At 40.9% G+C, this 25,120-nt stretch overlaps 42 non-coding genes across 42 annotated transcripts; all 42 read left to right on the top strand.

Annotated features, from left to right (window-relative positions):
* Positions 1–84: 84 nt before the first annotated feature.
* TRNAR-ACG (transfer RNA arginine (anticodon ACG)) lies at positions 85–157 on the top strand. The gene has a single exon. It is a non-coding gene; the product is annotated as a tRNA-Arg (tRNA).
* A 478-nt stretch (positions 158–635) lies between these two features.
* Positions 636–708, top strand: TRNAR-ACG (transfer RNA arginine (anticodon ACG)). The gene has a single exon. It is a non-coding gene; the product is annotated as a tRNA-Arg (tRNA).
* Positions 709–1,186: 478 nt separating this feature from the next.
* On the top strand, positions 1,187–1,259 carry TRNAR-ACG (transfer RNA arginine (anticodon ACG)). The gene has a single exon. It is a non-coding gene; the product is annotated as a tRNA-Arg (tRNA).
* A 170-nt stretch (positions 1,260–1,429) lies between these two features.
* On the top strand, positions 1,430–1,502 carry TRNAR-ACG (transfer RNA arginine (anticodon ACG)). The gene has a single exon. It is a non-coding gene; the product is annotated as a tRNA-Arg (tRNA).
* Positions 1,503–1,980: 478 nt separating this feature from the next.
* On the top strand, positions 1,981–2,053 carry TRNAR-ACG (transfer RNA arginine (anticodon ACG)). The gene has a single exon. It is a non-coding gene; the product is annotated as a tRNA-Arg (tRNA).
* Positions 2,054–2,223: 170 nt separating this feature from the next.
* TRNAR-ACG (transfer RNA arginine (anticodon ACG)) lies at positions 2,224–2,296 on the top strand. Its single transcript has one exon. It is a non-coding gene; the product is annotated as a tRNA-Arg (tRNA).
* A 478-nt stretch (positions 2,297–2,774) lies between these two features.
* Positions 2,775–2,847, top strand: TRNAR-ACG (transfer RNA arginine (anticodon ACG)). Its single transcript has one exon. It is a non-coding gene; the product is annotated as a tRNA-Arg (tRNA).
* A 170-nt stretch (positions 2,848–3,017) lies between these two features.
* On the top strand, positions 3,018–3,090 carry TRNAR-ACG (transfer RNA arginine (anticodon ACG)). Its single transcript has one exon. It is a non-coding gene; the product is annotated as a tRNA-Arg (tRNA).
* Positions 3,091–3,568: 478 nt separating this feature from the next.
* Positions 3,569–3,641, top strand: TRNAR-ACG (transfer RNA arginine (anticodon ACG)). The gene has a single exon. It is a non-coding gene; the product is annotated as a tRNA-Arg (tRNA).
* Positions 3,642–5,221: 1,580 nt separating this feature from the next.
* On the top strand, positions 5,222–5,294 carry TRNAR-ACG (transfer RNA arginine (anticodon ACG)). Its single transcript has one exon. It is a non-coding gene; the product is annotated as a tRNA-Arg (tRNA).
* A 478-nt stretch (positions 5,295–5,772) lies between these two features.
* Positions 5,773–5,845, top strand: TRNAR-ACG (transfer RNA arginine (anticodon ACG)). The gene has a single exon. It is a non-coding gene; the product is annotated as a tRNA-Arg (tRNA).
* Positions 5,846–6,323: 478 nt separating this feature from the next.
* TRNAR-ACG (transfer RNA arginine (anticodon ACG)) lies at positions 6,324–6,396 on the top strand. The gene has a single exon. It is a non-coding gene; the product is annotated as a tRNA-Arg (tRNA).
* Positions 6,397–6,874: 478 nt separating this feature from the next.
* Positions 6,875–6,947, top strand: TRNAR-ACG (transfer RNA arginine (anticodon ACG)). The gene has a single exon. It is a non-coding gene; the product is annotated as a tRNA-Arg (tRNA).
* A 478-nt stretch (positions 6,948–7,425) lies between these two features.
* On the top strand, positions 7,426–7,498 carry TRNAR-ACG (transfer RNA arginine (anticodon ACG)). The gene has a single exon. It is a non-coding gene; the product is annotated as a tRNA-Arg (tRNA).
* A 478-nt stretch (positions 7,499–7,976) lies between these two features.
* TRNAR-ACG (transfer RNA arginine (anticodon ACG)) lies at positions 7,977–8,049 on the top strand. Its single transcript has one exon. It is a non-coding gene; the product is annotated as a tRNA-Arg (tRNA).
* Positions 8,050–8,527: 478 nt separating this feature from the next.
* TRNAR-ACG (transfer RNA arginine (anticodon ACG)) lies at positions 8,528–8,600 on the top strand. Its single transcript has one exon. It is a non-coding gene; the product is annotated as a tRNA-Arg (tRNA).
* A 478-nt stretch (positions 8,601–9,078) lies between these two features.
* On the top strand, positions 9,079–9,151 carry TRNAR-ACG (transfer RNA arginine (anticodon ACG)). The gene has a single exon. It is a non-coding gene; the product is annotated as a tRNA-Arg (tRNA).
* A 477-nt stretch (positions 9,152–9,628) lies between these two features.
* TRNAR-ACG (transfer RNA arginine (anticodon ACG)) lies at positions 9,629–9,701 on the top strand. Its single transcript has one exon. It is a non-coding gene; the product is annotated as a tRNA-Arg (tRNA).
* A 478-nt stretch (positions 9,702–10,179) lies between these two features.
* Positions 10,180–10,252, top strand: TRNAR-ACG (transfer RNA arginine (anticodon ACG)). The gene has a single exon. It is a non-coding gene; the product is annotated as a tRNA-Arg (tRNA).
* Positions 10,253–10,730: 478 nt separating this feature from the next.
* Positions 10,731–10,803, top strand: TRNAR-ACG (transfer RNA arginine (anticodon ACG)). Its single transcript has one exon. It is a non-coding gene; the product is annotated as a tRNA-Arg (tRNA).
* Positions 10,804–11,281: 478 nt separating this feature from the next.
* TRNAR-ACG (transfer RNA arginine (anticodon ACG)) lies at positions 11,282–11,354 on the top strand. Its single transcript has one exon. It is a non-coding gene; the product is annotated as a tRNA-Arg (tRNA).
* A 478-nt stretch (positions 11,355–11,832) lies between these two features.
* TRNAR-ACG (transfer RNA arginine (anticodon ACG)) lies at positions 11,833–11,905 on the top strand. Its single transcript has one exon. It is a non-coding gene; the product is annotated as a tRNA-Arg (tRNA).
* Positions 11,906–12,382: 477 nt separating this feature from the next.
* TRNAR-ACG (transfer RNA arginine (anticodon ACG)) lies at positions 12,383–12,455 on the top strand. Its single transcript has one exon. It is a non-coding gene; the product is annotated as a tRNA-Arg (tRNA).
* A 478-nt stretch (positions 12,456–12,933) lies between these two features.
* TRNAR-ACG (transfer RNA arginine (anticodon ACG)) lies at positions 12,934–13,006 on the top strand. Its single transcript has one exon. It is a non-coding gene; the product is annotated as a tRNA-Arg (tRNA).
* A 478-nt stretch (positions 13,007–13,484) lies between these two features.
* TRNAR-ACG (transfer RNA arginine (anticodon ACG)) lies at positions 13,485–13,557 on the top strand. The gene has a single exon. It is a non-coding gene; the product is annotated as a tRNA-Arg (tRNA).
* Positions 13,558–14,035: 478 nt separating this feature from the next.
* On the top strand, positions 14,036–14,108 carry TRNAR-ACG (transfer RNA arginine (anticodon ACG)). Its single transcript has one exon. It is a non-coding gene; the product is annotated as a tRNA-Arg (tRNA).
* A 478-nt stretch (positions 14,109–14,586) lies between these two features.
* On the top strand, positions 14,587–14,659 carry TRNAR-ACG (transfer RNA arginine (anticodon ACG)). The gene has a single exon. It is a non-coding gene; the product is annotated as a tRNA-Arg (tRNA).
* A 478-nt stretch (positions 14,660–15,137) lies between these two features.
* On the top strand, positions 15,138–15,210 carry TRNAR-ACG (transfer RNA arginine (anticodon ACG)). The gene has a single exon. It is a non-coding gene; the product is annotated as a tRNA-Arg (tRNA).
* A 478-nt stretch (positions 15,211–15,688) lies between these two features.
* TRNAR-ACG (transfer RNA arginine (anticodon ACG)) lies at positions 15,689–15,761 on the top strand. The gene has a single exon. It is a non-coding gene; the product is annotated as a tRNA-Arg (tRNA).
* A 1,580-nt stretch (positions 15,762–17,341) lies between these two features.
* On the top strand, positions 17,342–17,414 carry TRNAR-ACG (transfer RNA arginine (anticodon ACG)). Its single transcript has one exon. It is a non-coding gene; the product is annotated as a tRNA-Arg (tRNA).
* Positions 17,415–17,892: 478 nt separating this feature from the next.
* Positions 17,893–17,965, top strand: TRNAR-ACG (transfer RNA arginine (anticodon ACG)). The gene has a single exon. It is a non-coding gene; the product is annotated as a tRNA-Arg (tRNA).
* A 1,029-nt stretch (positions 17,966–18,994) lies between these two features.
* Positions 18,995–19,067, top strand: TRNAR-ACG (transfer RNA arginine (anticodon ACG)). Its single transcript has one exon. It is a non-coding gene; the product is annotated as a tRNA-Arg (tRNA).
* A 478-nt stretch (positions 19,068–19,545) lies between these two features.
* TRNAR-ACG (transfer RNA arginine (anticodon ACG)) lies at positions 19,546–19,618 on the top strand. Its single transcript has one exon. It is a non-coding gene; the product is annotated as a tRNA-Arg (tRNA).
* A 478-nt stretch (positions 19,619–20,096) lies between these two features.
* On the top strand, positions 20,097–20,169 carry TRNAR-ACG (transfer RNA arginine (anticodon ACG)). Its single transcript has one exon. It is a non-coding gene; the product is annotated as a tRNA-Arg (tRNA).
* Positions 20,170–20,647: 478 nt separating this feature from the next.
* On the top strand, positions 20,648–20,720 carry TRNAR-ACG (transfer RNA arginine (anticodon ACG)). The gene has a single exon. It is a non-coding gene; the product is annotated as a tRNA-Arg (tRNA).
* A 478-nt stretch (positions 20,721–21,198) lies between these two features.
* TRNAR-ACG (transfer RNA arginine (anticodon ACG)) lies at positions 21,199–21,271 on the top strand. Its single transcript has one exon. It is a non-coding gene; the product is annotated as a tRNA-Arg (tRNA).
* Positions 21,272–21,749: 478 nt separating this feature from the next.
* TRNAR-ACG (transfer RNA arginine (anticodon ACG)) lies at positions 21,750–21,822 on the top strand. The gene has a single exon. It is a non-coding gene; the product is annotated as a tRNA-Arg (tRNA).
* A 1,018-nt stretch (positions 21,823–22,840) lies between these two features.
* Positions 22,841–22,913, top strand: TRNAR-ACG (transfer RNA arginine (anticodon ACG)). Its single transcript has one exon. It is a non-coding gene; the product is annotated as a tRNA-Arg (tRNA).
* A 478-nt stretch (positions 22,914–23,391) lies between these two features.
* TRNAR-ACG (transfer RNA arginine (anticodon ACG)) lies at positions 23,392–23,464 on the top strand. The gene has a single exon. It is a non-coding gene; the product is annotated as a tRNA-Arg (tRNA).
* A 478-nt stretch (positions 23,465–23,942) lies between these two features.
* Positions 23,943–24,015, top strand: TRNAR-ACG (transfer RNA arginine (anticodon ACG)). The gene has a single exon. It is a non-coding gene; the product is annotated as a tRNA-Arg (tRNA).
* Positions 24,016–24,493: 478 nt separating this feature from the next.
* On the top strand, positions 24,494–24,566 carry TRNAR-ACG (transfer RNA arginine (anticodon ACG)). The gene has a single exon. It is a non-coding gene; the product is annotated as a tRNA-Arg (tRNA).
* A 478-nt stretch (positions 24,567–25,044) lies between these two features.
* TRNAR-ACG (transfer RNA arginine (anticodon ACG)) lies at positions 25,045–25,117 on the top strand. Its single transcript has one exon. It is a non-coding gene; the product is annotated as a tRNA-Arg (tRNA).
* The last annotated feature ends 3 nt before the right edge of the window (positions 25,118–25,120 follow it).

Genomic DNA, 25,120 nt, shown 5'->3' on the forward strand with positions numbered 1-25,120 from the left:
AGGAACTTATGGCAATCGGATCCTTGTGTAAGTTTTGAGGTGATCCAGAAATGTGATGCATAAGCAACAATACTCGTTGCTTCTGGGCCAGTAGCGCAATGGACAACGCGTCTGACTACGAATCAGAAGATTGTAGGTTCGACTCCTACCTGGCTCGTACATGTTGCTGTGATCGTATAGTGGTTAGTACTCTGCGTTGTGGCCGCAGCAACCCCGGTCCGAATCCGGGTCACGGCAGTAACCCTTTGATTACTTATTTTTAATGATATTTACCCAAGGTTTAAGAATATTCATGGATTTTCAGGAAATACACAACACATTTTATCTACGGCTTGTTCTCTTTGTTCTAGATGGCAAAAATCTGGAAATATGTGATTTAGCCTGTTCCGAAAATGTGTTGTGGAAAAAAGTAAAAACTTCACAAGAGTTCTCAATCACATGAAAATATTTCGTTATTAGCTGGTTTCCATTTGATTTGCCTCACATGATTTCCGGATTCCATGAAAATATTTCCCCTCTATCTGGTTCCGACTTGCTTTGCAATACATGAAAGGAACTTATGGCAATCGGATCCTTGTGTAAGTTTTGAGGTGATCCAGAAATTTGATGCATAAGCAACAATCTTCATTGCATCTGGGCCAGTGGCGCAATGGACAACGCGTCTGACTACGAATCAGAAGATTGTAGGTTCGACTCCTACCTGGCTCGTACATGTTGCCGTGATCGTATAGTGGTTAGTACTCTGCGTTGTGGCCGCAGCAACCCCGGTCCGAATCCGGGTCACGGCAGTAACCCTTTGCTTACTTATTTTTAATGATATTTACCCAAGGTTTAAGAATATTCATGGATTTTCAGGAAATACACAACACATTTTATCTACGGCTTGTTCTCTTTGTTCTAGATGGCAAAAATCTGGAAATATGTGATTTAGCCTGTTCCGAAAATGTGTTGTGGAAAAAAGTAAAAACTTCACAAGAGTTCTCAATCACATGAAAATATTTCGTTATTAGCTGGTTTCCATTTGATTTGTCTCACATGATTTCCGGATTCCATGAAAATATTTCCCCTCTATCTGGTTCCGACTTGCTTTGCAATACATGAAAGGAACTTATGGCAATCGGATCCTTGTGTAAGTTTTGAGGTGATCCAGAAATGTGATGCATAAGCAACAATACTCATTGCTTCTGGGCCAGTAGCGCAATGGACAACGCGTCTGACTACGAATCAGAAGATTGTAGGTTCGACTCCTACCTGGCTCGTACATGTTGCCGTGATCGTATAGTGGTTAGTACTCTGCGTTGTGGCCGCAGCAACCCCGGTCCGAATCCGGGTCACGGCAGTAACCCTTTGCTTACTTATTTTTAATGATATTTACCCAAGGTTTAAGAATATTCATGGATTTTCATAAGCAACAATACTCATTGCTTCTGGGCCAGTAGCGCAATGGACAACGCGTCTGACTACGAATCAGAAGATTGTAGGTTCGACTCCTACCTGGCTCGTACATGTTGCTGTGATCGTATAGTGGTTAGTACTCTGCGTTGTGGCCGCAGCAACCCCGGTCTGAATCCGGGTCACGGCAGTAACCCTTTGATTACTTATTTTTAATGATATTTACCCAAGGTTTAAGAATATTCATGGATTTTCAGGAAATACACAACACATTTTATCTACGGCTTGTTCTCTTTGTTCTAGATGGCAAAAATCTGGAAATATGTGATTTAGCCTGTTCCGAAAATGTGTTGTGGAAAAAAGTAAAAACTTCACAAGAGTTCTCAATCACATGAAAATATTTCGTTATTAGCTGGTTTCCATTTGATTTGTCTCACATGATTTCCGGATTCCATGAAAATATTTCCCCTCTATCTGGTTCCGACTTGCTTTGCAATACATGAAAGGAACTTATGGCAATCGGATCCTTGTGTAAGTTTTGAGGTGATCCAGAAATGTGATGCATAAGCAACAATACTCATTGCTTCTGGGCCAGTAGCGCAATGGACAACGCGTCTGACTACGAATCAGAAGATTGTAGGTTCGACTCCTACCTGGCTCGTACATGTTGCCGTGATCGTATAGTGGTTAGTACTCTGCGTTGTGGCCGCAGCAACCCCGGTCCGAATCCGGGTCACGGCAGTAACCCTTTGCTTACTTATTTTTAATGATATTTACCCAAGGTTTAAGAATATTCATGGATTTTCATAAGCAACAATACTCATTGCTTCTGGGCCAGTAGCGCAATGGACAACGCGTCTGACTACGAATCAGAAGATTGTAGGTTCGACTCCTACCTGGCTCGTACATGTTGCTGTGATCGTATAGTGGTTAGTACTCTGCGTTGTGGCCGCAGCAACCCCGGTCTGAATCCGGGTCACGGCAGTAACCCTTTGATTACTTATTTTTAATGATATTTACCCAAGGTTTAAGAATATTCATGGATTTTCAGGAAATACACAACACATTTTATCTACGGCTTGTTCTCTTTGTTCTAGATGGCAAAAATCTGGAAATATGTGATTTAGCCTGTTCCGAAAATGTGTTGTGGAAAAAAGTAAAAACTTCACAAGAGTTCTCAATCACATGAAAATATTTCGTTATTAGCTGGTTTCCATTTGATTTGCCTCACATGATTTCCGGATTCCATGAAAATATTTCCCCTCTATCTGGTTCCGACTTGCTTTGCAATACATGAAAGGAACTTATGGCAATCGGATCCTTGTGTAAGTTTTGAGGTGATCCAGAAATGTGATGCATAAGCAACAATACTCGTTGCTTCTGGGCCAGTAGCGCAATGGACAACGCGTCTGACTACGAATCAGAAGATTGTAGGTTCGACTCCTACCTGGCTCGTACATGTTGCCGTGATCGTATAGTGGTTAGTACTCTGCGTTGTGGCCGCAGCAACCCCGGTCCGAATCCGGGTCACGGCAGTAACCCTTTGCTTACTTATTTTTAATGATATTTACCCAAGGTTTAAGAATATTCATGGATTTTCATAAGCAACAATACTCATTGCTTCTGGGCCAGTAGCGCAATGGACAACGCGTCTGACTACGAATCAGAAGATTGTAGGTTCGACTCCTACCTGGCTCGTACATGTTGCCGTGATCGTATAGTGGTTAGTACTCTGCGTTGTGGCCGCAGCAACCCCGGTCCGAATCCGGGTCACGGCAGTAACCCTTTGCTTACTTATTTTTAATGATATTTACCCAAGGTTTAAGAATATTCATGGATTTTCAGGAAATACACAACACATTTTATCTACGGCTTGTTCTCTTTGTTCTAGATGGCAAAAATCTGGAAATATGTGATTTAGCCTGTTCCGAAAATGTGTTGTGGAAAAAAGTAAAAACTTCACAAGAGTTCTCAATCACATGAAAATATTTCGTTATTAGCTGGTTTCCATTTGATTTGTCTCACATGATTTCCGGATTCCATGAAAATATTTCCCCTCTATCTGGTTCCGACTTGCTTTGCAATACATGAAAGGAACTTATGGCAATCGGATCCTTGTGTAAGTTTTGAGGTGATCCAGAAATGTGATGCATAAGCAACAATACTCATTGCTTCTGGGCCAGTAGCGCAATGGACAACGCGTCTGACTACGAATCAGAAGATTGTAGGTTCGACTCCTACCTGGCTCGTACATGTTGCCGTGATCGTATAGTGGTTAGTACTCTGCGTTGTGGCCGCAGCAACCCCGGTCCGAATCCGGGTCACGGCAGTAACCCTTTGCTTACTTATTTTTAATGATATTTACCCAAGGTTTAAGAATATTCATGGATTTTCAGGAAATACACAACACATTTTATCTACGGCTTGTTCTCTTTGTTCTAGATGGCAAAAATCTGGAAATATGTGATTTAGCCTGTTCCGAAAATGTGTTGTGGAAAAAAGTAAAAACTTCACAAGAGTTCTCAATCACATGAAAATATTTCGTTATTAGCTGGTTTCCATTTGATTTGTCTCACATGATTTCCGGATTCCATGAAAATATTTCCCCTCTATCTGGTTCCGACTTGCTTTGCAATACATGAAAGGAACTTATGGCAATCGGATCCTTGTGTAAGTTTTGAGGTGATCCAGAAATGTAATGCATAAGCAACGATACTCGTTGCTTCTGGGCCAGTAGCGCCATGGACAACGCGTCTGACTACGAATCAGAAGATTGTAGGTTCGACTCCTACCTGGCTCGTACATGTTGCCGTGATCGTATAGTGGTTAGTACTCTGCGTTGTGGCCGCAGCAACCCCGGTCCGAATCCGGGTCACGGCAGTAACCCTTTGCTTACTTATTTTTAATGATATTTACCCAAGGTTTAAGAATATTCATGGATTTTCAGGAAATACACAACACATTTTATCTACGGCTTGTTCTCTTTGTTCTAGATGGCAAAAATCTGGAAATATGTGATTTAGCCTGTTCCGAAAATGTGTTGTGGAAAAAAGTAAAAACTTCACAAGAGTTCTCAATCACATGAAAATATTTCGTTATTAGCTGGTTTCCATTTGATTTGTCTCACATGATTTCCGGATTCCATGAAAATATTTCCCCTCTATCTGGTTCCGACTTGCTTTGCAATACATGAAAGGAACTTATGGCAATCGGATCCTTGTGTAAGTTTTGAGGTGATCCAGAAATGTGATGCATAAGCAACAATACTCATTGCTTCTGGGGCAGTAGCGCAATGGACAACGCGTCTGACTACGAATCAGAAGATTGTAGGTTCGACTCCTACCTGGCTCGTACATGTTGCCGTGATCGTATAGTGGTTAGTACTCTGCGTTGTGGCCGCAGCAACCCCGGTCCGAATCCGGGTCACGGCAGTAACCCTTTGCTTACTTATTTTTAATGATATTTACCCAAGGTTTAAGAATATTCATGGATTTTCAGGAAATACACAACACATTTTATCTACGGCTTGTTCTCTTTGTTCTAGATGGCAAAAATCTGGAAATATGTGATTTAGCCTGTTCCGAAAATGTGTTGTGGAAAAAAGTAAAAACTTCACAAGAGTTCTCAATCACATGAAAATATTTCGTTATTAGCTGGTTTCCATTTGATTTGTCTCACATGATTTCCGGATTCCATGAAAATATTTCCCCTCTATCTGGTTCCGACTTGCTTTGCAATACATGAAAGGAACTTATGGCAATCGGATCCTTGTGTAAGTTTTGAGGTGATCAAGAAATGTGATGCATAAGCAACAATACTCGTTGCTTCTGGGCCAGTAGCGCAATGGACAACGCGTCTGACTACGAATCAGAAGATTGTAGGTTCGACTCCTACCTGGCTCGTACATGTTGCTGTGATCGTATAGTGGTTAGTACTCTGCGTTGTGGCCGCAGCAACCCCGGTCCGAATCCGGGTCACGGCAGTAACCCTTTGCTTACTTATTTTTAATGATATTTACCCAAGGTTTAAGAATATTCATGGATTTTCAGGAAATACACAACACATTTTATCTACGGCTTGTTCTCTTTGTTCTAGATGGCAAAAATCTGGAAATATGTGATTTAGCCTGTTCCGAAAATGTGTTGTGGAAAAAAGTAAAAACTTCACAAGAGTTCTCAATCACATGAAAATATTTCGTTATTAGCTGGTTTCCATTTGATTTGTCTCACATGATTTCCGGATTCCATGAAAATATTTCCCCTCTATCTGGTTCCGACTTGCTTTGCAATACATGAAAGGAACTTATGGCAATCGGATCCTTGTGTAAGTTTTGAGGTGATCCAGAAATGTGATGCATAAGCAACAATCCTCGTTGCATCTGGGCCAGTGGCGCAATGGACAACGCGTCTGACTACGAATCAGAAGATTGTAGGTTCGACTCCTACCTGGCTCGTACATGTTGCCGTGATCGTATAGTGGTTAGTACTCTGCGTTGTGGCCGCAGCAACCACGGTCCGAATCTGGGTCACGGCAGTAACCCTTTGCTTACTTATTTTTAATGATATTTACCCAAGGTTTAAGAATATTCATGGATTTTCAGGAAATACACAACACATTTTATCTACGGCTTGTTCTCTTTGTTCTAGATGGCAAAAATCTGGAAATATGTGATTTAGCCTGTTCCGAAAATGTGTTGTGGAAAAAAGTAAAAACTTCACAAGAGTTCTCAATCACATGAAAATATTTCGTTATTAGCTGGTTTCCATTTGATTTGTCTCACATGATTTCCGGATTCCATGAAAATATTTCCCCTCTATCTGGTTCCGACTTGCTTTGCAATACATGAAAGGAACTTATGGCAATCGGATCCTTGTGTAAGTTTTGAGGTGATCCAGAAATGTGATGCATAAGCAACAATACTCGTTGCTTCTGGGCCAGTAGCGCAATGGACAACGCGTCTGACTACGAATCAGAAGATTGTAGGTTCGACTCCTACCTGGCTCGTACATGTTGCCGTGATCGTATAGTGGTTAGTACTCTGCGTAGTGGCCGCAGCAACCCCGGTCCGAATCCGGGTCACGGCAGTAACCCTTTGCTTACTTATTTTTAATGATATTTACCCAAGGTTTAAGAATATTCATGGATTTTCAGGAAATACACAACACATTTTATCTACGGCTTGTTCTCTTTGTTCTAGATGGCAAAAATCTGGAAATATGTGATTTAGCCTGTTCCGAAAATGTGTTGTGGAAAAAAGTAAAAACTTCACAAGAGTTCTCAATCACATGAAAATATTTCGTTATTAGCTGGTTTCCATTTGATTTGCCTCACATGATTTCCGGATTCCATGAAAATATTTCCCCTCTATCTGGTTCCGACTTGCTTTGCAATACATGAAAGGAACTTATGGCAATCGGATCCTTGTGTAAGTTTTGAGGTGATCCAGAAATGTGATGCATAAGCAACAATCTTCATTGCATCTGGGCCAGTGGCGCAATGGACAACGCGTCTGACTACGAATCAGAAGATTGTAGGTTCGACTCCTACCTGGCTCGTACATGTTGCCGTGATCGTATAGTGGTTAGTACTCTGCGTTGTGGCCGCAGCAACCCCGGTCCGAATCTGGGTCACGGCAGTAACCCTTTGCTTACTTATTTTTAATGATATTTACCCAAGGTTTAAGAATATTCATGGATTTTCAGGAAATACACAACACATTTTATCTACGGCTTGTTCTCTTTGTTCTAGATGGCAAAAATCTGGAAATATGTGATTTAGCCTGTTCCGAAAATGTGTTGTGGAAAAAAGTAAAAACTTCACAAGAGTTCTCAATCACATGAAAATATTTCGTTATTAGCTGGTTTCCATTTGATTTGTCTCACATGATTTCCGGATTCCATGAAAATATTTCCCCTCTATCTGGTTCCGACTTGCTTTGCAATACATGAAAGGAACTTATGGCAATCGGATCCTTGTGTAAGTTTTGAGGTGATCCAGAAATGTGATGCATAAGCAACAATACTCGTTGCTTCTGGGCCAGTAGCGCAATGGACAACGCGTCTGACTACGAATCAGAAGATTGTAGGTTCGACTCCTACCTGGCTCGTACATGTTGCCGTGATCGTATAGTGGTTAGTACTCTGCGTAGTGGCCGCAGCAACCCCGGTCCGAATCCGGGTCACGGCAGTAACCCTTTGCTTACTTATTTTTAATGATATTTACCCAAGGTTTAAGAATATTCATGGATTTTCAGGAAATACACAACACATTTTATCTACGGCTTGTTCTCTTTGTTCTAGATGGCAAAAATCTGGAAATATGTGATTTAGCCTGTTCCGAAAATGTGTTGTGGAAAAAAGTAAAAACTTCACAAGAGTTCTCAATCACATGAAAATATTTCGTTATTAGCTGGTTTCCATTTGATTTGCCTCACATGATTTCCGGATTCCATGAAAATATTTCCCCTCTATCTGGTTCCGACTTGCTTTGCAATACATGAAAGGAACTTATGGCAATCGGATCCTTGTGTAAGTTTTGAGGTGATCCAGAAATGTGATGCATAAGCAACAATCTTCATTGCATCTGGGCCAGTGGCGCAATGGACAACGCGTCTGACTACGAATCAGAAGATTGTAGGTTCGACTCCTACCTGGCTCGTACATGTTGCCGTGATCGTATAGTGGTTAGTACTCTGCGTTGTGGCCGCAGCAACCCCGGTCCGAATCTGGGTCACGGCAGTAACCCTTTGCTTACTTATTTTTAATGATATTTACCCAAGGTTTAAGAATATTCATGGATTTTCAGGAAATACACAACACATTTTATCTACGGCTTGTTCTCTTTGTTCTAGATGGCAAAAATCTGGAAATATGTGATTTAGCCTGTTCCGAAAATGTGTTGTGGAAAAAAGTAAAAACTTCACAAGAGTTCTCAATCACATGAAAATATTTCGTTATTAGCTGGTTTCCATTTGATTTGTCTCACATGATTTCCGGATTCCATGAAAATATTTCCCCTCTATCTGGTTCCGACTTGCTTTGCAATACATGAAAGGAACTTATGGCAATCGGATCCTTGTGTAAGTTTTGAGGTGATCCAGAAATGTGATGCATAAGCAACAATACTCGTTGCTTCTGGGCCAGTAGCGCAATGGACAACGCGTCTGACTACGAATCAGAAGATTGTAGGTTCGACTCCTACCTGGCTCGTACATGTTGCCGTGATCGTATAGTGGTTAGTACTCTGCGTTGTGGCCGCAGCAACCCCGGTCCGAATCCGGGTCACGGCAGTAACCCTTTGCTTACTTATTTTTAATGATATTTACCCAAGGTTTAAGAATATTCATGGATTTTCAGGAAATACACAACACATTTTATCTATGGCTTGTTCTCTTTGTTCTAGATGGCAAAAATCTGGAAATATGTGATTTAGCCTGTTCCGAAAATGTGTTGTGGAAAAAAGTAAAAACTTCACAAGAGTTCTCAATCACATGAAAATATTTCGTTATTAGCTGGTTTCCATTTGATTTGTCTCACATGATTTCCGGATTCCATGAAAATATTTCCCCTCTATCTGGTTCCGACTTGCTTTGCAATACATGAAAGGAACTTATGGCAATCGGATCCTTGTGTAAGTTTTGAGGTGATCCAGAAATGTGATGCATAAGCAACAATACTCGTTGCTTCTGGGCCAGTAGCGCAATGGACAACGCGTCTGACTACGAATCAGAAGATTGTAGGTTCGACTCCTACCTGGCTCGTACAGTTGCCGTGATCGTATAGTGGTTAGTACTCTGCGTTGTGGCCGCAGCAACCCCGGTCCGAATCCGGGTCACGGCAGTAACCCTTTGCTTACTTATTTTTAATGATATTTACCCAAGGTTTAAGAATATTCATGGATTTTCAGGAAATACACAACACATTTTATCTACGGCTTGTTCTCTTTGTTCTAGATGGCAAAAATCTGGAAATATGTGATTTAGCCTGTTCCGAAAATGTGTTGTGGAAAAAAGTAAAAACTTCACAAGAGTTCTCAATCACATGAAAATATTTCGTTATTAGCTGGTTTCCATTTGATTTGTCTCACATGATTTCCGGATTCCATGAAAATATTTCCCCTCTATCTGGTTCCGACTTGCTTTGCAATACATGAAAGGAACTTATGGCAATCAGATCCTTGTGTAAGTTTTGAGGTGATCCAGAAATGTGATGCATAAGCAACAATACTCATTGCTTCTGGGCCAGTAGCGCAATGGACAACGCGTCTGACTACGAATCAGAAGATTGTAGGTTCGACTCCTACCTGGCTCGTACATGTTGCCGTGATCGTATAGTGGTTAGTACTCTGCGTTGTGGCCGCAGCAACCCCGGTCCGAATCCGGGTCACGGCAGTAACCCTTTGATTACTTATTTTTAATGATATTTACCCAAGGTTTAAGAATATTCATGGATTTTCAGGAAATACACAACACATTTTATCTACGGCTTGTTCTCTTTGTTCTACATGGCAAAAATCTGGAAATATGTGATTTAGCCTGTTCCGAAAATGTGTTGTGGAAAAAAGTAAAAACTTCACAAGAGTTCTCAATCACATGAAAATATTTCGTTATTAGCTGGTTTCCATTTGATTTGCCTCACATGATTTCCGGATTCCATGAAAATATTTCCCCTCTATCTGGTTCCGACTTGCTTTGCAATACATGAAAGGAACTTATGGCAATCGGATCCTTGTGTAAGTTTTGAGGTGATCCAGAAATGTGATGCATAAGCAACAATACTCGTTGCTTCTGGGCCAGTAGCGCAATGGACAACGCGTCTGACTACGAATCAGAAGATTGTAGGTTCGACTCCTACCTGGCTCGTACATGTTGCCGTGATCGTATAGTGGTTAGTACTCTGCGTAGTGGCCGCAGCAACCCCGGTCCGAATCCGGGTCACGGCAGTAACCCTTTGCTTACTTATTTTTAATGATATTTACCCAAGGTTTAAGAATATTCATGGATTTTCAGGAAATACACAACACATTTTATCTACGGCTTGTTCTCTTTGTTCTAGATGGCAAAAATCTGGAAATATGTGATTTAGCCTGTTCCGAAAATGTGTTGTGGAAAAAAGTAAAAACTTCACAAGAGTTCTCAATCACATGAAAATATTTCGTTATTAGCTGGTTTCCATTTGATTTGCCTCACATGATTTCCGGATTCCATGAAAATATTTCCCCTCTATCTGGTTCCGACTTGCTTTGCAATACATGAAAGGAACTTATGGCAATCGGATCCTTGTGTAAGTTTTGAGGTGATCCAGAAATGTGATGCATAAGCAACAATCTTCATTGCATCTGGGCCAGTGGCGCAATGGACAACGCGTCTGACTACGAATCAGAAGATTGTAGGTTCGACTCCTACCTGGCTCGTACATGTTGCCGTGATCGTATAGTGGTTAGTACTCTGCGTTGTGGCCGCAGCAACCCCGGTCCGAATCTGGGTCACGGCATTAACCCTTTGCTTACTTATTTTTAATGATATTTACCCAAGGTTTAAGAATATTCATGGATTTTCAGGAAATACACAACACATTTTATCTACGGCTTGTTCTCTTTGTTCTAGATGGCAAAAATCTGGAAATATGTGATTTAGCCTGTTCCGAAAATGTGTTGTGGAAAAAAGTAAAAACTTCACAAGAGTTCTCAATCACATGAAAATATTTCGTTATTAGCTGGTTTCCATTTGATTTGTCTCACATGATTTCCGGATTCCATGAAAATATTTCCCCTCTATCTGGTTCCGACTTGCTTTGCAATACATGAAAGGAACTTATGGCAATCGGATCCTTGTGTAAGTTTTGAGGTGATCCAGAAATGTGATGCATAAGCAACAATACTCGTTGCTTCTGGGCCAGTAGCGCAATGGACAACGCGTCTGACTACGAATCAGAAGATTGTAGGTTCGACTCCTACCTGGCTCGTACATGTTGCCGTGATCGTATAGTGGTTAGTACTCTGCGTTGTGGCCGCTGCAACCCCGGTCCGAATCCGGGTCACGGCAGTAACCCTTTGCTTACTTATTTTTAATGATATTTACCCAAGGTTTAAGAATATTCATGGATTTTCAGGAAATACACAACACATTTTATCTACGGCTTGTTCTCTTTGTTCTAGATGGCAAAAATCTGGAAATATGTGATTTAGCCTGTTCCGAAAATGTGTTGTGGAAAAAAGTAAAAACTTCACAAGAGTTCTCAATCACATGAAAATATTTCGTTATTAGCTGGTTTCCATTTGATTTGTCTCACATGATTTCCGGATTCCATGAAAATATTTCCCCTCTATCTGGTTCCGACTTGCTTTGCAATACATGAAAGGAACTTATGGCAATCGGATCCTTGTGTAAGTTTTGAGGTGATCCAGAAATGTGATGCATAAGCAACAATACTCGTTGCTTCTGGGCCAGTAGCGCAATGGACAACGCGTCTGACTACGAATCAGAAGATTGTAGGTTCGACTCCTACCTGGCTCGTACAGTTGCCGTGATCGTATAGTGGTTAGTACTCTGCGTTGTGGCCGCAGCAACCCCGGTCCGAATCCGGGTCACGGCAGTAACCCTTTGCTTACTTATTTTTAATGATATTTACCCAAGGTTTAAGAATATTCATGGATTTTCAGGAAATACACAACACATTTTATCTACGGCTTGTTCTCTTTGTTCTAGATGGCAAAAATCTGGAAATATGTGATTTAGCCTGTTCCGAAAATGTGTTGTGGAAAAAAGTAAAAACTTCACAAGAGTTCTCAATCACATGAAAATATTTCGTTATTAGCTGGTTTCCATTTGATTTGTCTCACATGATTTCCGGATTCCATGAAAATATTTCCCCTCTATCTGGTTCCGACTTGCTTTGCAATACATGAAAGGAACTTATGGCAATCAGATCCTTGTGTAAGTTTTGAGGTGATCCAGAAATGTGATGCATAAGCAACAATACTCGTTGCTTCTGGGCCAGTAGCGCAATGGACAACGCGTCTGACTACGAATCAGAAGATTGTAGGTTCGACTCCTACCTGGCTCGTACATGTTGCCGTGATCGTATAGTGGTTAGTACTCTGCGTTGTGGCCGCAGCAACCCCGGTCCGAATCCGGGTCACGGCAGTAACCCTTTGATTACTTATTTTTAATGATATTTACCCAAGGTTTAAGAATATTCATGGATTTTCAGGAAATACACAACACATTTTATCTACGGCTTGTTCTCTTTGTTCTACATGGCAAAAATCTGGAAATATGTGATTTAGCCTGTTCCGAAAATGTGTTGTGGAAAAAAGTAAAAACTTCACAAGAGTTCTCAATCACATGAAAATATTTCGTTATTAGCTGGTTTCCATTTGATTTGCCTCACATGATTTCCGGATTCCATGAAAATATTTCCCCTCTATCTGGTTCCGACTTGCTTTGCAATACATGAAAGGAACTTATGGCAATCGGATCCTTGTGTAAGTTTTGAGGTGATCCAGAAATGTGATGCATAAGCAACAATCTTCATTGCATCTGGGCCAGTGGCGCAATGGACAACGCGTCTGACTACGAATCAGAAGATTGTAGGTTCGACTCCTACCTGGCTCGTACATGTTGCCGTGATCGTATAGTGGTTAGTACTCTGCGTTGTGGCCGCAGCAACCCCGGTCCGAATCTGGGTCACGGCAGTAACCCTTTGCTTACTTATTTTTAATGATATTTACCCAAGGTTTAAGAATATTCATGGATTTTCAGGAAATACACAACACATTTTATCTACGGCTTGTTCTCTTTGTTCTAGATGGCAAAAATCTGGAAATATGTGATTTAGCCTGTTCCGAAAATGTGTTGTGGAAAAAAGTAAAAACTTCACAAGAGTTCTCAATCACATGAAAATATTTCGTTATTAGCTGGTTTCCATTTGATTTGCCTCACATGATTTCCAGATTCCATGAAAATATTTCCCCTCTATCTGGTTCCGACTTGCTTTGCAATACATGAAAGGAACTTATGGCAATCGGATCCTTGTGTAAGTTTTGAGGTGATCCAGAAATGTGATGCATAAGCAACAATACTCGTTGCTTCTGGGCCAGTAGCGCAATGGACAACGCGTCTGACTACGAATCAGAAGATTGTAGGTTCGACTCCTACCTGGCTCGTACATGTTGCCGTGATCGTATAGTGGTTAGTACTCTGCGTTGTGGCCGCAGCAACCCCGGTCCGAATCCGGGTCACGGCAGTAACCCTTTGCTTACTTATTTTTAATGATATTTACCCAAGGTTTAAGAATATTCATGGATTTTCAGGAAATACACAACACATTTTATCTACGGCTTATTCTCTTTGTTCTAGATGGCAAAAATCTGGAAATATGTGATTTAGCCTGTTCCGAAAATGTGTTGTGGAAAAAAGTAAAAACTTCACAAGAGTTCTCAATCACATGAAAATATTTCGTTATTAGCTGGTTTCCATTTGATTTGCCTCACATGATTTCCGGATTCCATGAAAATATTTCCCCTCTATCTGGTTCCGACTTGCTTTGCAATACATGAAAGGAACTTATGGCAATCGGATCCTTGTGTAAGTTTTGAGGTGATCCAGAAATGTGATGCATAAGCAACAATACTCGTTGCTTCTGGGCCAGTAGCGCAATGGACAACGCGTCTGACTACGAATCAGAAGATTGTAGGTTCGACTCCTACCTGGCTCGTACATGTTGCCGTGATCGTATAGTGGTTAGTACTCTGCGTTGTGGCCGCAGCAACCCCGGTCCGAATCCGGGTCACGGCAGTAACCCTTTGATTACTTATTTTTAATGATATTTACCCAAGGTTTAAGAATATTCATGGATTTTCAGGAAATACACAACACATTTTATCTACGGCTTGTTCTCTTTGTTCTAGATGGCAAAAATCTGGAAATATGTGATTTAGCCTGTTCCGAAAATGTGTTGTGGAAAAAAGTAAAAACTTCACAAGAGTTCTCAATCACATGAAAATATTTCGTTATTAGCTGGTTTCCATTTGATTTGCCTCACATGATTTCCGGATTCCATGAAAATATTTCCCCTCTATTTGGTTCCGACTTGCTTTGCAATACATGAAAGGAACTTATGGCAATCGGATCCTTGTGTAAGTTTTGAGGTGATCCAGAAATGTGATGCATAAGCAACAATACTCGTTGCTTCTGGGCCAGTAGCGCAATGGACAACGCGTCTGACTACGAATCAGAAGATTGTAGGTTCGACTCCTACCTGGCTCGTACATGTTGCCGTGATCGTATAGTGGTTAGTACTCTGCGTTGTGGCCGCAGCAACCCCGGTCCGAATCCGGGTCACGGCAGTAACCCTTTGCTTACTTATTTTTAATGATATTTACCCAAGGTTTAAGAATATTCATGGATTTTCAGGAAATACACAACACATTTTATCTACGGCTTGTTCTCTTTGTTCTACATGGCAAAAATCTGGAAATATGTGATTTAGCCTGTTCCGAAAATGTGTTGTGGAAAAAAGTAAAAACTTCACAAGAGTTCTCAATCACATGAAAATATTTCGTTATTAGCTGGTTTCCATTTGATTTGCCTCACATGATTTCCGGATTCCATGAAAATATTTCCCCTCTATCTGGTTCCGACTTGCTTTGCAATACATGAAAGGAACTTATGGCAATCGGATCCTTGTGTAAGTTTTGAGGTGATCCAGAAATGTGATGCATAAGCAACAATACTCGTTGCTTCTGGGCCAGTAGCGCAATGGACAACGCGTCTGACTACGAATCAGAAGATTGTAGGTTCGACTCCTACCTGGCTCGTACATGTTGCCGTGATCGTATAGTGGTTAGTACTCTGCGTTGTGGCCGCAGCAACCCCGGTCCGAATCCGGGTCACGGCAGTAACCCTTTGCTTACTTATTTTTAATGATATTTACCCAAGGTTTAAGAATATTCATGGATTTTCAGGAAATACACAACACATTTTATCTACGGCTTGTTCTCTTTGTTCTAGATGGCAAAAATCTGGAAATATGTGATTTAGCCTGTTCCGAAAATGTGTTGTGGAAAAAAGTAAAAACTTCACAAGAGTTCTCAATCACATGAAAATATTTCGTTATTAGCTGGTTTACATTTGATTTGTCTCACATGATTTCCGGATTCCATGAAAATATTTCCCCTCTATCTGGTTCCGACTTGCTTTGCAATACATGAAAGGAACTTATGGCAATCGGATCCTTGTGTAAGTTTTGAGGTGATCCAGAAATGTGATGCATAAGCAACAATCCTCGTTGCATCTGGGCCAGTGGCGCAATGGACAACGCGTCTGACTACGAATCAGAAGATTGTAGGTTCGACTCCTACCTGGCTCGTACATGTTGCCGTGATCGTATAGTGGTTAGTACTCTGCGTTGTGGCCGCAGCAACCCCGGTCCGAATCTGGGTCACGGCAGTAACCCTTTGCTTACTTATTTTTAATGATATTTACCCAAGGTTTAAGAATATTCATGGATTTTCAGGAAATACACAACACATTTTATCTACGGCTTGTTCTCTTTGTTCTAGATGGCAAAAATCTGGAAATATGTGATTTAGCCTGTTCCGAAAATGTGTTGTGGAAAAAAGTAAAAACTTCACAAGAGTTCTCAATCACATGAAAATATTTCGTTATTAGCTGGTTTCCATTTGATTTGTCTCACATGATTTCCGGATTCCATGAAAATATTTCCCCTCTATCTGGTTCCGACTTGCTTTGCAATACATGAAAGGAACTTATGGCAATCGGATCCTTGTGTAAGTTTTGAGGTGATCCAGAAATGTGATGCATAAGCAACAATCCTCGTTGCATCTGGACCAGTGGCGCAATGGACAACGCGTCTGACTACGAATCAGAAGATTGTAGGTTCGACTCCTACCTGGCTCGTACATGTTGCCGTGATCGTATAGTGGTTAGTACTCTGCGTTGTGGCCGCAGCAACCCCGGTCCGAATCCGGGTCACGGCAGTAACCCTTTGCTTACTTATTTTTAATGATGTTTACCCAAGGTTTAAGAATATTCATGGATTTTCAGGAAATACACAACACATTTTATCTACGGCTTGTTCTCTTTGTTCTAGATGGCAAAAATCTGGAAATATGTGATTTAGCCTGTTCCGAAAATGTGTTGTGGAAAAAAGTAAAAACTTCACAAGAGTTCTCAATCACATGAAAATATTTCGTTATTAGCTGGTTTCCATTTGATTTGCCTCACATGATTTCCGGATTCCATGAAAATATTTCCCCTCTATCTGGTTCCGACTTGCTTTGCAATACATGAAAGGAACTTATGGCAATCGGATCCTTGTGTAAGTTTTGAGGTGATCCAGAAATGTGATGCATAAGCAACAATCCTCGTTGCATCTGGGCCAGTGGCGCAATGGACAACGCATCTGACTACGAATCAGAAGTTTGTAGGTTCGACTCCTACCTGGCTCGTACATGTTGCCGTGATCGTATAGTGGTTAGTACTCTGCGTTGTGGCCGCAGCAACCCCGGTCCGAATCTGGGTCACGGCAGTAACCCTTTGCTTACTTAATTTTAATGATATTTACCCAAGGTTTAAGAATATTCATGGATTTTCAGGAAATACACAACACATTTTATCTACGGCTTGTTCTCTTTGTTCTAGATGGCAAAAATCTGGAAATATGTGATTTAGCCTGTTCCGAAAATGTGTTGTGGAAAAAAGTAAAAACTTCACAAGAGTTCTCAATCACATGAAAATATTTCGTTATTAGCTGGTTTCCATTTGATTTGCCTCACATGATTTCCGGATTCCATGAAAATATTTCCCCTCTATTTGGTTCCGACTTGCTTTGCAATACATGAAAGGAACTTATGGCAATCGGATCCTTGTGTAAGTTTTGAGGTGATCCAGAAATGTGATGCATAAGCAACAATACTCGTTGCTTCTGGGCCAGTAGCGCAATGGACAACGCGTCTGACTACGAATCAGAAGATTGTAGGTTCGACTCCTACCTGGCTCGTACATGTTGCCGTGATCGTATAGTGGTTAGTACTCTGCGTTGTGGCCGCAGCAACCCCGGTCCGAATCCGGGTCACGGCAGTAACCCTTTGCTTACTTAATTTTAATGATATTTACCCAAGGTTTAAGAATATTCATGGATTTTCAGGAAATACACAACACATTTTATCTACGGCTTGTTCTCTTTGTTCTAGATGGCAAAAATCTGGAAATATGTGATTTAGCCTGTTCCGAAAATGTGTTGTGGAAAAAAGTAAAAACTTCACAAGAGTTCTCAATCACATGAAAATATTTCGTTATTAGCTGGTTTCCATTTGATTTGCCTCACATGATTTCCGGATTCCATGAAAATATTTCCCCTCTATTTGGTTCCGACTTGCTTTGCAATACATGAAAGGAACTTATGGCAATCGGATCCTTGTGTAAGTTTTGAGGTGATCCAGAAATGTGATGCATAAGCAACAATACTCGTTGCTTCTGGGCCAGTAGCGCAATGGACAACGCGTCTGACTACGAATCAGAAGATTGTAGGTTCGACTCCTACCTGGCTCGTACATGTTGCCGTGATCGTATAGTGGTTAGTACTCTGCGTTGTGGCCGCAGCAACCCCGGTCCGAATCCGGGTCACGGCAGTAACCCTTTGCTTACTTAATTTTAATGATATTTACCCAAGGTTTAAGAATATTCATGGATTTTCAGGAAATACACAACACATTTTATCTACGGCTTGTTCTCTTTGTTCTAGATGGCAAAAATCTGGAAATATGTGATTTAGCCTGTTCCGAAAATGTGTTGTGGAAAAAAGTAAAAACTTCACAAGAGTTCTCAATCACATGAAAATATTTCGTTATTAGCTGGTTTCCATTTGATTTGCCTCACATGATTTCCGGATTCCATGAAAATATTTCCCCTCTATTTGGTTCCGACTTGCTTTGCAATACATGAAAGGAACTTATGGCAATCGGATCCTTGTGTAAGTTTTGAGGTGATCCAGAAATGTGATGCATAAGCAACAATACTCGTTGCATCTGGGCCAGTGGCGCAATGGACAACGCATCTGACTACGAATCAGAAGTTTGTAGGTTCGACTCCTACCTGGCTCGTACATGTTGCCGTGATCGTATAGTGGTTAGTACTCTGCGTTGTGGCCGCAGCAACCCCGGTCCGAATCTGGGTCACGGCAGTAACCCTTTGCTTACTTAATTTTAATGATATTTACCCAAGGTTTAAGAATATTCATGGATTTTCAGGAAATACACAACACATTTTATCTACGGCTTGTTCTCTTTGTTCTAGATGGCAAAAATCTGGAAATATGTGATTTAGCCTGTTCCGAAAATGTGTTGTGGAAAAAAGTAAAAACTTCACAAGAGTTCTCAATCACATGAAAATATTTCGTTATTAGCTGGTTTCCATTTGATTTGCCTCACATGATTTCCGGATTCCATGAAAATATTTCCCCTCTATTTGGTTCCGACTTGCTTTGCAATACATGAAAGGAACTTATGGCAATCGGATCCTTGTGTAAGTTTTGAGGTGATCCAGAAATGTGATGCATAAGCAACAATACTCGTTGCTTCTGGGCCAGTAGCGCAATGGACAACGCGTCTGACTACGAATCAGAAGATTGTAGGTTCGACTCCTACCTGGCTCGTACATGTTGCCGTGATCGTATAGTGGTTAGTACTCTGCGTTGTGGCCGCAGCAACCCCGGTCCGAATCCGGGTCACGGCAGTAACCCTTTGCTTACTTAATTTTAATGATATTTACCCAAGGTTTAAGAATATTCATGGATTTTCAGGAAATACACAACACATTTTATCTACGGCTTGTTCTCTTTGTTCTAGATGGCAAAAATCTGGAAATATGTGATTTAGCCTGTTCCGAAAATGTGTTGTGGAAAAAAGTAAAAACTTCACAAGAGTTCTCAATCACATGAAAATATTTCGTTATTAGCTGGTTTCCATTTGATTTGCCTCACATGATTTCCGGATTCCATGAAAATATTTCCCCTCTATTTGGTTCCGACTTGCTTTGCAATACATGAAAGGAACTTATGGCAATCGGATCCTTGTGTAAGTTTTGAGGTGATCCAGAAATGTGATGCATAAGCAACAATACTCGTTGCTTCTGGGCCAGTAGCGCAATGGACAACGCGTCTGACTACGAATCAGAAGATTGTAGGTTCGACTCCTACCTGGCTCGTACATGTTGCCGTGATCGTATAGTGGTTAGTACTCTGCGTTGTGGCCGCAGCAACCCCGGTCCGAATCCGGGTCACGGCAGTAACCCTTTGCTTACTTAATTTTAATGATATTTACCCAAGGTTTAAGAATATTCATGGATTTTCAGGAAATACACAACACATTTTATCTACGGCTTGTTCTCTTTGTTCTAGATGGCAAAAATCTGGAAATATGTGATTTAGCCTGTTCCGAAAATGTGTTGTGGAAAAAAGTAAAAACTTCACAAGAGTTCTCAATCACATGAAAATATTTCGTTATTAGCTGGTTTCCATTTGATTTGCCTCACATGATTTCCGGATTCCATGAAAATATTTCCCCTCTATTTGGTTCCGACTTGCTTTGCAATACATGAAAGGAACTTATGGCAATCGGATCCTTGTGTAAGTTTTGAGGTGATCCAGAAATGTGATGCATAAGCAACAATACTCGTTGCTTCTGGGCCAGTAGCGCAATGGACAACGCGTCTGACTACGAATCAGAAGATTGTAGGTTCGACTCCTACCTGGCTCGTACATGTTGCCGTGATCATATAGTGGTTAGTACTCTGCGTTGTGGCCGCAGCAACCCCGGTCCGAATCCGGGTCACGGCAGTAACCCTTTGCTTACTTATTTTTAATGATATTTACCCAAGGTTTAAGAATATTCATGGATTTTCAGGAAATACACAACACATTTTATCTACGGCTTGTTCTCTTTGTTCTAGATGGCAAAAATCTGGAAATATGTGATTTAGCCTGTTCCGAAAATGTGTTGTGGAAAAAAGTAAAAACTTCACAAGAGTTCTCAATCACATGAAAATATTTCGTTATTAGCTGGTTTCCATTTGATTTGCCTCACATGATTTCCAGATTCCATGAAAATATTTCCCCTCTATCTGGTTCCGACTTGCTTTGCAATACATGAAAGGAACTTATGGCAATCGGATCCTTGTGTAAGTTTTGAGGTGATCCAGAAATGTGATGCATAAGCAACAATACTCGTTGCTTCTGGGCCAGTAGCGCAATGGACAACGCGTCTGACTACGAATCAGAAGATTGTAGGTTCGACTCCTACCTGGCTCGTACATGTTGCCGTGATCGTATAGTGGTTAGTACTCTGCGTTGTGGCCGCAGCAACCCCGGTCCGAATCCGGGTCACGGCAGTAACCCTTTGATTACTTATTTTTAATGATATTTACCCAAGGTTTAAGAATATTCATGGATTTTCAGGAAATACACAACACATTTTATCTACGGCTTGTTCTCTTTGTTCTAGATGGCAAAAATCTGGAAATATGTGATTTAGCCTGTTCCGAAAATGTGTTGTGGAAAAAAGTAAAAACTTCACAAGAGTTCTCAATCACATGAAAATATTTCGTTATTAGCTGGTTTCCATTTGATTTGCCTCACATGATTTCCGGATTCCATGAAAATATTTCCCCTCTATCTGGTTCCGACTTGCTTTGCAATACATGAAAGGAACTTATGGCAATCGGATCCTTGTGTAAGTTTTGAGGTGATCCAGAAATGTGATGCATAAGCAACAATACTCGTTGCTTCTGGGCCAGTAGCGCAATGGACAACGCGTCTGACTACGAATCAGAAGATTGTAGGTTCGACTCCTACCTGGCTCGTACATGTTGCCGTGATCGTATAGTGGTTAGTACTCTGCGTTGTGGCCGCAGCAACCCCGGTCCGAATCCGGGTCACGGCAGTAACCCTTTGATTACTTATTTTTAATGATATTTACCCAAGGTTTAAGAATATTCATGGATTTTCAGGAAATACACAACACATTTTATCTACGGCTTGTTCTCTTTGTTCTAGATGGCAAAAATCTGGAAATATGTGATTTAGCCTGTTCCGAAAATGTGTTGTGGAAAAAAGTAAAAACTTCACAAGAGTTCTCAATCACATGAAAATATTTCGTTATTAGCTGGTTTCCATTTGATTTGCCTCACATGATTTCCGGATTCCATGAAAATATTTCCCCTCTATCTGGTTCCGACTTGCTTTGCAATACATGAAAGGAACTTATGGCAATCGGATCCTTGTGTAAGTTTTGAGGTGATCCAGAAATTTGATGCATAAGCAACAATCTTCATTGCATCTGGGCCAGTGGCGCAATGGACAACGCGTCTGACTACGAATCAGAAGATTGTAGGTTCGACTCCTACCTGGCTCGTACATGTTGCCGTGATCGTATAGTGGTTAGTACTCTGCGTTGTGGCCGCAGCAACCCCGGTCCGAATCCGGGTCACGGCAGTAACCCTTTGCTTACTTATTTTTAATGATATTTACCCAAGGTTTAAGAATATTCATGGATTTTCAGGAAATACACAACACATTTTATCTACGGCTTGTTCTCTTTGTTCTAGATGGCAAAAATCTGGAAATATGTGATTTAGCCTGTTCCGAAAATGTGTTGTGGAAAAAAGTAAAAACTTCACAAGAGTTCTCAATCACATGAAAATATTTCGTTATTAGCTGGTTTCCATTTGATTTGTCTCACATGATTTCCGGATTCCATGAAAATATTTCCCCTCTATCTGGTTCCGACTTGCTTTGCAATACATGAAAGGAACTTATGGCAATCGGATCCTTGTGTAAGTTTTGAGGTGATCCAGAAATGTGATGCATAAGTAACAATCCTCGTTGCATCTGGGCCAGTGGCGCAATGGACAACGCGTCTGATTACGAATCAGAAGATTGTAGGTTCGACTCCTACCTGGCTCGTACATGTTGCCGTGATCGTATAGTGGTTAGTACTCTGCGTTGTGGCCGCAGCGAATCCGGGTCACGGCAGTAACCCTTTGCTTACTTATTTTTAATGATATTTACCCAAGGTTTAAGAATATTCATGGATTTTCAGGAAATACACAACACATTTTATCTACGGCTTGTTCTCTTTGTTCTAGATGGCAAAAATCTGGAAATATGTGATTTAGCCTGTTCTGAAAATGTGTTGTGGAAAAAAGTAAAAACTTCACAAGAGTTCTCAATCACATGAAAATATTTCGTTATTAGCTGGTTTCCATTTGATTTGCCTCACATGATTTCCGGATTCCATGAAAATATTTCCCCTCTATCTGGTTCCGACTTGCTTTGCAATACATGAAAGGAACTTATGGCAATCGGATCCTTGTGTAAGTTTTGAGGTGATCCAGAAATGTGATGCATAAGCAACAATACTCATTGCTTCTGGGCCAGTAGCGCAATGGACAACGCGTCTGACTACGAATCAGAAGATTGTAGGTTCGACTCCTACCTGGCTCGTACATGTTGCCGTGATCATATAGTGGTTAGTACTCTGCGTTGTGGCCGCAGCAACCCCGGTCCGAATCCGGGTCACGGCAGTAACCCTTTGCTTACTTATTTTTAATGATATTTACCCAAGGTTTAAGAATATTCATGGATTTTCAGGAAATACACAACACATTTTATCTACGGCTTGTTCTCTTTGTTCTAGATGGCAAAAATCTGGAAATATGTGATTTAGCCTGTTCCGAAAATGTGTTGTGGAAAAAAGTAAAAACTTCACAAGAGTTCTCAATCACATGAAAATATTTCGTTATTAGCTGGTTTCCATTTGATTTGCCTCACATGATTTCCAGATTCCATGAAAATATTTCCCCTCTATCTGGTTCCGACTTGCTTTGCAATACATGAAAGGAACTTATGGCAATCGGATCCTTGTGTAAGTTTTGAGGTGATCCAGAAATGTGATGCATAAGCAACAATACTCGTTGCTTCTGGGCCAGTAGCGCAATGGACAACGCGTCTGACTACGAATCAGAAGATTGTAGGTTCGACTCCTACCTGGCTCGTACATGTTGCCGTGATCGTATAGTGGTTAGTACTCTGCGTTGTGGCCGCAGCAACCCCGGTCCGAATCCGGGTCACGGCAGTAACCCTTTGATTACTTATTTTTAATGATATTTACCCAAGGTTTAAGAATATTCATGGATTTTCAGGAAATACACAACACATTTTATCTACGGCTTGTTCTCTTTGTTCTAGATGGCAAAAATCTGGAAATATGTGATTTAGCCTGTTCCGAAAATGTGTTGTGGAAAAAAGTAAAAACTTCACAAGAGTTCTCAATCACATGAAAATATTTCGTTATTAGCTGGTTTCCATTTGATTTGCCTCACATGATTTCCGGATTCCATGAAAATATTTCCCCTCTATTTGGTTCCGACTTGCTTTGCAATACATGAAAGGAACTTATGGCAATCGGATCCTTGTGTAAGTTTTGAGGTGATCCAGAAATGTGATGCATAAGCAACAATACTCGTTGCTTCTGGGCCAGTAGCGCAATGGACAACGCGTCTGACTACGAATCAGAAGATTGTAGGTTCGACTCCTACCTGGCTCGTACATGTTGCCGTGATCGTATAGTGGTTAGTACTCTGCGTTGTGGCCGCAGCAACCCCGGTCCGAATCCGGGTCACGGCAGTAACCCTTTGATTACTTATTTTTAATGATATTTACCCAAGGTTTAAGAATATTCATGGATTTTCAGGAAATACACAACACATTTTATCTACGGCTTGTTCTCTTTGTTCTAGATGGCAAAAATCTGGAAATATGTGATTTAGCCTGTTCCGAAAATGTGTTGTGGAAAAAAGTAAAAACTTCACAAGAGTTCTCAATCACATGAAAATATTTCGTTATTAGCTGGTTTCCATTTGATTTGCCTCACATGATTTCCGGATTCCATGAAAATATTTCCCCTCTATTTGGTTCCGACTTGCTTTGCAATACATGAAAGGAACTTATGGCAATCGGATCCTTGTGTAAGTTTTGAGGTGATCCAGAAATGTGATGCATAAGCAACAATACTCGTTGCTTCTGGGCCAGTAGCGCAATGGACAACGCGTCTGACTACGAATCAGAAGATTGTAGGTTCGACTCCTACCTGGCTCGTACATGTTGCCGTGATCGTATAGTGGTTAGTACTCTGCGTTGTGGCCGCAGCAACCCCGGTCCGAATCCGGGTCACGGCAGTAACCCTTTGATTACTTATTTTTAATGATATTTACCCAAGGTTTAAGAATATTCATGGATTTTCAGGAAATACACAACACATTTTATCTACGGCTTGTTCTCTTTGTTCTAGATGGCAAAAATCTGGAAATATGTGATTTAGCCTGTTCCGAAAATGTGTTGTGGAAAAAAGTAAAAACTTCACAAGAGTTCTCAATCACATGAAAATATTTCGTTATTAGCTGGTTTCCATTTGATTTGCCTCACATGATTTCCGGATTCCATGAAAATATTTCCCCTCTATCTGGTTCCGACTTGCTTTGCAATACATGAAAGGAACTTATGGCAATCGGATCCTTGTGTAAGTTTTGAGGTGATCCAGAAATTTGATGCATAAGCAACAATCTTCATTGCATCTGGGCCAGTGGCGCAATGGACAACGCGTCTGACTACGAATCAGAAGATTGTAGGTTCGACTCCTACCTGGCTCGTAC

This window comes from Rhinoderma darwinii, chromosome 3 (assembly GCF_050947455.1).
Source record: "Rhinoderma darwinii isolate aRhiDar2 chromosome 3, aRhiDar2.hap1, whole genome shotgun sequence".
Taxonomy (NCBI): domain Eukaryota; kingdom Metazoa; phylum Chordata; class Amphibia; order Anura; family Rhinodermatidae; genus Rhinoderma; species Rhinoderma darwinii.